Raw genomic sequence first — 7,459 nt, 5'->3', positions numbered from 1 at the left:
GAAAGGGACTTAGGCCTGGGCCCTTCCATCCAGCCGTCATCCATCCGCTGGGGGCTGTTTCCTCCACACCTGGAGCACCTCTGCTCATCCTGCTGATCGCTGGCAGGAGGACCAAACACCCACTGTGTTCAACCCCTCAGGCTGCCCCCACCCCCTCAGGTCACCCCAGTGCAGAGAAGGACAGCGAATTTAGGCCTCCCTTGGCCTCTGCAGTCTGCGAGTCCTGGCTCTAACCCCCGCTGTCACGATTCACGGCTTCACAGCCCCGAGATCACCACCAGGGAGAAAAGCTCCCAAAGACCCCAAGGCCTGGAAGCCAGGCTCAAGAGAGCCCAGCAGCTCTCGGCTGGGCTGGGGGACTCACCTCGGAGCTCCAGCACCCGTGCCAGGGAGCGTTATCAATGGGTTAGATTTACTTCGTGCTTTTGCTCCCTTAATGGAGAAAATAAGAATTATTTGCTGCCACAGACGGCCAGCCTGAGGGGTGACACAGCGGCCGGCGGAGGCGAGGCCGGGAGAAGTGAGTGAGGGGGTGCCTGGCGTCTCCCTGAGGTGACCGGGACAGATGGCTCCCCTCCCAGCAGCTTCCAGGGGATGGGGAGGGGCCTCCCAGGCAAGACAGCCTCCCTCCCTCCTCTTCCAGGTGGCCTCCACTGGCCCCAGAACACTTAACTGCTCTGTTGCCCCCAGGTTAGTTTCAAAGGACCATTAACTGGTGGCTTAAAACAACAGACATTTATTCCTTCCCGTTCTGGAGGTCGGAAATCCCAGACCAAGCTGTCACGGGGCCACGCTCTCTCCGGATGCTCCAGGGGAGAATCCTTCCTGCCTCTTCCAGCTTCTGGTTGCCCCAGGTGTCCCTTGGCTGTGGCCGCATCCCTCTCCACCCTATGTCTTCACATGGCCGTCTCTCTGTGTGTCCGTGTCTTCTCTCTGCCTCCGATGTCCCTCAGCCTTTCTCGTACAAGCACGCCAGTCACTGGATTTAGGGCCACCCGGATAATCCAGGACCGCCTCATCATCTCAGAACCCTTGACGTAGTTACATCTGCAAAGGCACTTTTTCCAAATAAGGTCATAGTCACAGGTTCCGGGAAGTAGGGTGTGAGAGTATTTTGTTGGGGGGAGGCCCCAGGCAAGCCACTCCAGTCTCCTCCCCCACCACAGCCCCAGGGACCCCTGCTGTAGCTCTCCGGTCCCATGACCATCCCCCTACTTGATTGTGAGCCCCGTGAGCATAAGGACACAGTCTCGGTGCCATCAGCACCCCCTATGCTCAGCCTAGGGCCTGACAGGCAGATGGATCCTGAAGAACATGGTTGGTGACCTACAAGGGCTGGTGGGAGAGGGTATAAAAGAATTAGGGGGGAAGGGGAACATAGTAGCTGGAGTGAAGTGGGGGTGACTCGCTCTGAGTACACCTTTTTGAAATAGCTCTGACTCTTAAAATCACAGTCCTGTTTCACATACCCCAAACAATAACTAACTAATGTCAACCAGAATGTGGTGGGAACCCCAAAATGGAAAACAGTAACACATGAACCCAACTGTGCTATAAATGAAGGGGGAGGGAGAGAGAAAGGAGCTGATCAAAGTAACTTGGAAAACAGTGTTTTGACTGGATACTGTTATGCTAGAAACAAAGATACCTATACACCAATGCTGTATTCCAGTAGAAACTGGTTCTCCCAGGTAAGCTATGCTGTAACTCATTTACCTGAATCCCGGGGTTGAACGAATGAGTAAATGAATTGTAGGTGATGAGAGCCAGGTTCCTCTCAGAGAAAGCAATTACAAGTAAGTCAAGAGGATGGGAAGCTAGAACAAACCTTGTGCTAGGCTGGAATCAGAGGTCCCAGTATTAATTCATGGTCCTCAATATAGAGAGAAAGATTAGATAGATAGGTAGGTAGATAGGTAGGTAGATAGAGTCAGATAGTACAGTTAGACACAGAAGTAAATAGTAAATAAATATAGGTGTGTGTGTATGCTTGGATACTCTGATGCCCCGATAGCAACGAGCACACCTGGCACCTGGACTTTGGTTTCTAAGTACCATTCTCTAAAACAAGGAACCAGAACTCCTTGGAGAAGCCATTAACTTTATGCCTGGGGCAGGGAAAACACAAGTCTGGTGCATCTTGAGTTGAGCCAGAAAGGAAGGAAATACGAAAAAATTTTATAAATATATATATGGGACACAGAACCCAAACCAAAGCCACTCCCAATAACCAACACTAGAAGAATTTGAACAATAAAATAAATGATAGTATTCGATTATAACCTAATAGAATAGAATAAATATCGAAACTGCTGTAAATAACGGAATTAATACGTACATGGACTGGAGGAGAAGGGACAGCTCTTCCTTACAGATGAATTCTGATTAGTTAACGTAGGGGTGAAAGTTTACGTTCAAACCGTTTACATTCAGTCACTCAGCAAATGCTGGCGGAGGGCCTTTGCTGTCCTGGCTCTGTTCTGGGTGCTTGGGCTACACTGGGGAAGAAGATAGGCAAAAAAAAAAAATCCTGTCCACGGGAGCTCACTGCCTCTCAGGAGAGGCAGGTAGTGTGAATAACCAAACTATGGAACAGGTTAGAAGACTATAAATGCTACATGAAGAAAAGAAAGTAAGAGAGATGAGGGTGGAGAGTCGGGTTACTATTTTATATAGAATGTTCAGAGTCTCACTGAGAAGGTGACATTTGAGCAAAGACCTGAAGGAAGTGAGGGAGCGAGTCAGGTGTACATCTAGGGGAAGAGAGCTCCCGGTGCAGGGCATAGCCTGTGCAAAGGCCCTGGGGCAGGACCATACCTGGTTCATTGGAGGGACAGTGAGGAGGCCCGTGTGTCTGGAGCAGAGTGAGCGAGGGGGAGAGAGGGAGGAGGAGAGGGCAGGAAGGGGACGGGTCAGGTCGTGCAGCGCCTTGTGGGCCATGGGGAGGACTCGGGCTTTTACCCCCAGGAAGGTGGGAGTCCTGGAGGGCTGGGGCAAAGGAGGGGCGGGACCTTATTCAGGTGCCCACAGACTCCCTCTGGTGGCTGCGGCGGGGAGGACAGACTGTAGGTGGCCAGGGCAGGAGCCTGGAACCAGGGTGGAGGCAAGTGAGCTGGTCCAGATAGGTAATGATGGGGGCTGGACCAGGTGGAATCAGAATGACCATTCTTTGGGTTTAACAGCGTGGGGGGTCCCTGCTGACCCTGAAAAGGGGCAGTTAGGGTAGAGCAGGGGCATGAATGGTTGGAGAAGGGCCCACATTTTTACACAAAGAATCGCCCTGTTCTTTGGTAAAAAGTAATATTCCGTAGTGCAGACGGACTGTTAATTTGTTTAATCAATACCCTATCGAGGGCTTCCCTGGTGGCGCAGTGGTTGAGAGTCCGCCTGCCGATGCAGGGGATGCGGGTTCGTGCCCCGGTCCGGGGAGATCCCACATGCCGCGGAGCGGCTGGGCCCGTGAGCCATGGCCGCTGAGCCTGTGCGTCTGGAGCCTGTGCTCCGCAACGGTAAAAAAAAAAAAAAAAAAAATACCCTATCGATGGACTCGGAGGTTATTTCTGGTTTTTCCCAATTATGAGCTATGCTATAGCAAAGCAGTTTTGTTACTACTCACGTGTGCATGTTTCTCTAGAATAAATATCTAAAAACGGGGGTGGGGAGGGGAGGACTGATGGGTGGAAGCTTCTGTCGTTTTACTTTTAATTCCTGCAGCCAGGTGACCCCCCCGCAATACCTTGTGCACCCCGACGTGCCTCCTCCCCGTACCTTCCAGGATGAAAGCTCTCACCTAGCCTGTGATCCCCATCTATTGGATCGGTAAAAAGCTATATCTGATCATGGCCTTAACATTTATTCCTTTTATAATGAGTCAGGTTGAGCATCCTTTCAGATGATTAAAAGCCTTTTGTCAGAACTGTCTTGAAACACAGTATTTTAAAATTCCCCGGTGACCATTTCCTGCCAGCGAGAGGGCTGATTTGATGTTCAATCTTTCACCGTGCTGTATCCATCCAGCCCCGCGTCACTGGCCGAGCTGTGGGTCAGGGGCCACACCCAGGCTTACCCTTCTCTTATTTGATTCTGTGAAATTAGAAAAACCAAGCCCATAATTACTGAGTGGTGAGACTGTCAGCAAACGGCTGGTGGCTGGACATCAGCTCAAACTAGGACGGGGAAAATGCAGGCATGTCTTGCCAAAGACCCCTGTCTATCACTGCAGGCTGGAAAAAACGGGTCCTTGCCATTTGGGGAAGGACCGCACACTCCACACCCCAAGTTTGGTTGTGTTAACGCTGCAAAGAATCCCACATTTGTGTTTGCTGAAGTGTTTGGATGTGGTTTTAAAATATACCCCCATGATGAATCATCCATCTTCTTCTCCAGCAGGAAAAGAAAATCATCACTGAAGGCTCAGACCTCTGGTGACGGAGCTCCTTTTTCTTAAGAAACCCCAATTTGTTCTCAGAGTTAGGAATGGCAGCCCCAAAGGGATTGCCCCGGGCTTCCCGAGTGGCCACACTCCTGGTGAGCAGCCGTCTGAAATAACAGCCGCAGACGTGGGCAGCATGATCAGTGTTGCGGAAAAATCTCTCAATACGCATGTTTCAAAAAGCACGTGAGCACTTTTTTCCCAGGAATGCCTGCGTCCTTCAGTGGACAAAGTCTTGTTGCCGCTGCCCAGCTTGAAGAGGGTGATGGGACTGGTTTCATAATCATTTTCATTGCTGTGTCCGCATGAGAAGGCAAGTCACTGCTACCGGCTGTTTGTTTGTTTTTTTTACTGGCTGTTTTTGCTATATAAAGCTGTGTGGAATTTGTAGTTTATGAGCAGCCACATATTTATGTAGCCATAGCTCCTTCTGGTTGTCCCCCAAGCCGGTGGCCCTTGAGTACCCACCCCACCTCGCCTTCCCCTGGCTACCCTGTGGCTCACAAAGAAATACTTAATTGTAAAGATCCTTCCTTAGAGAAAAAGTTTTTAGTGATTAAACAAGGCAGATGCTGTTGGTGGAAAAACCCAGCAGACATCCCCAATTGCTTCTCCCTTGTCCTCCTCCTTTACATTAAAGGCTGGGAAATCAAAGTACTTGCCTTCCCAGCCTCCCTTGCAGCTATATATGGTCAGATGACATGGTTCTGGGCAATGAGACATAGGCAGGGAATTCTGGAGAAGTTTTTTACTTCCTCGTGAAAGGGACAGTCAAGGCTGGTGCTGCCCTTTTTTCCCATTCCTCTTACCTCTTCCTCCCATATGGAATGTGGGCATGATGGCCAGAGCCACAGCAGCCATTTTACAAGAGAGAGGCTGAGCAATGTCCTTGACATCCTTCCTTCCTTCCTTCATTCTTTGGATTGGTAGTATTTGCTTATTTACAGGGTGTAAATACTGTCACCATGGCTGAATTCAAGCTAGCAACCTGACGTCACTGATTGCAGAATCATAAAAAGAAGCACAGTAGCCCACCATTATATAGTGTTTCTACCAGATACAATAAATATAAAAAACCTGAAGAACATACATGATAGCAAAACACGGTAAAATAAGTAGCAAGTGATGAGTTTTGAATATTTATTGCTTTGTTTCTAATATAATTTAGTTCATTGGAAGTTTATATAATTTTATTTTTCATAATGGCTGTGTTTAACAACCAGCTCACAACAATAATTGCCTTATTTTGCTCAAGTTTGAGAGTGGGATAAAAACATTTGGTTGAGCCCAAAGGTCACTGAGTTTTGTTTGAAAAGTATTTCGTCCGGTTCTGTTATAGTTTTTTGTGGCTCAGATTGCTAGGGGCCCCACATCATCTTTCAAGAGCATTTCCTAATCGTTGACACCAGGAACGGGGCTCGAGTGACCACAGAGCTAATAAATGCCAATCGATCGCTGTACTTTCCATTCACACTCTTTCCAGTGCTTGTGAGAATTCCTCACGCTCACGACTTGATGAGTCCTGGCACATACAGATTCTCTGTTTCCTGTTTGGGCTGACCTGTAACTACCACTCACGCTAACAGCATATTTCTAGGTATTTACCTTACGATTTTAGCACGGCTTTTACACCTCAATGAACCACTTCCAAGCCACTGATACAATTTTTAAATTTCTTTTTTATTAAGCCATCATTTACATACCATAAACATATTTTCACTCTCACAGTTCTATAAGTTTGGCAAATGCATTCTCATGAATAACCACCACCCAAAACATGATATAGAACATCTCCCTCCCTCCACAGTATTGCCTCATCACCCTTCAAGCTCCAGCACAGTGCACTTGAGATCCACCCTCATTGCGTGTTTCAGCAGGGAGTTCCTTTTTCATAGCTGTATGGTATTCCATGCAGGTCTGGACCAGAGTTTGTTTTGTATGCTCACCAGTCAGTGGACATACGTGATTGCAAGTGAAGCCACGTGAATTCATTCATACCCACAGCTGCTTGTGGGTATTTCATGAGACTATTCTCCTCAGCTTTCACTGCTTCTTACTGAACCTTCTCCAGCTGGGGTTTCCAGCATGGAGCTCTTTCAAAGAAAGTTGCAATGATTAACCTTGTATCTAATTGCAGAGCAGACGAGGGACAATGCACGGGCGGGCCAGGGACATTCACAGCCACCAGTGTGGCTGGAACAGGGTGAGTAATGGGAGGGCGGGAGGAGACAGAGGGAGCTTGCCCCAGGGAGGAGCTTGGCTTTTGTGCATTTTGCTGGAAGAGGACTGGGATCTCTGGAAGGATTCTGAGTGGGGAAATGTTAGGATCAGCCCAGAGTGGGAGTCAGGAGACCTTGTGAATCCCCTGAAGGGCCACGATAGTAAAACCAGGGGGGGGCTTCCCTGGTGGCGCAGTGGTTGGGAGTCCGCCTGCCGATGCAGGCGACGTGGGTTCGTGCCCCGGTCCGGGAAGATCCCACAAGCCGCGGAGCTGCTGGGCCCGTGAACCATGGCCGCTGAGCCTGCGCGTCCGGAGCCTGTGCTCCGCATCGGGAGAGGCCACAACAGTGAGAGGCCCGCGTACCGCAAAAAAAAAAAAAAAAAAAAAAAACTAGGCGGGGCTGATCGACTAGCCCTGCATCCCCCGGGAAAGGGGTGGAGAGCAGCCCTTGAACCCCTGCCTCCGCTGGATTAAACATATTGACACCAGGGTCATGACCATCTGATAACAGAATCCATTCAGAACAGCTGCCTGGTGACAAGTATAATAAAGCGTATTAATGAGGCCATTATTACTCCCTAATTAAAAGCTAATAATGAAGAGTTAATTGCCTTTAAAAGATGAAGCAAGGCCGGGCTGGGATTTATCTCTGTTTGCCTTTGCTTGCATGGATAGGCAGATATTTGGGAACTAATTAATTGAATCAAATCTTACAGAAAACTAATAATCTGCTCATGCCATTTGGGCTGTTGAATTAAAAGGTGTTTGCTGCGTGTCTGAGTGTTTCCTTTTTAAGGGCCTGGGTC

Source organism: Neophocaena asiaeorientalis, unplaced genomic scaffold (genome assembly GCF_003031525.2).
Source record: "Neophocaena asiaeorientalis asiaeorientalis breed wild unplaced genomic scaffold, Neophocaena_asiaeorientalis_V1.1 scaffold357, whole genome shotgun sequence".
NCBI classification, from domain to species: Eukaryota; Metazoa; Chordata; class Mammalia; order Artiodactyla; family Phocoenidae; genus Neophocaena; species Neophocaena asiaeorientalis.
This window is presented reverse-complemented; position numbering follows the sequence as displayed.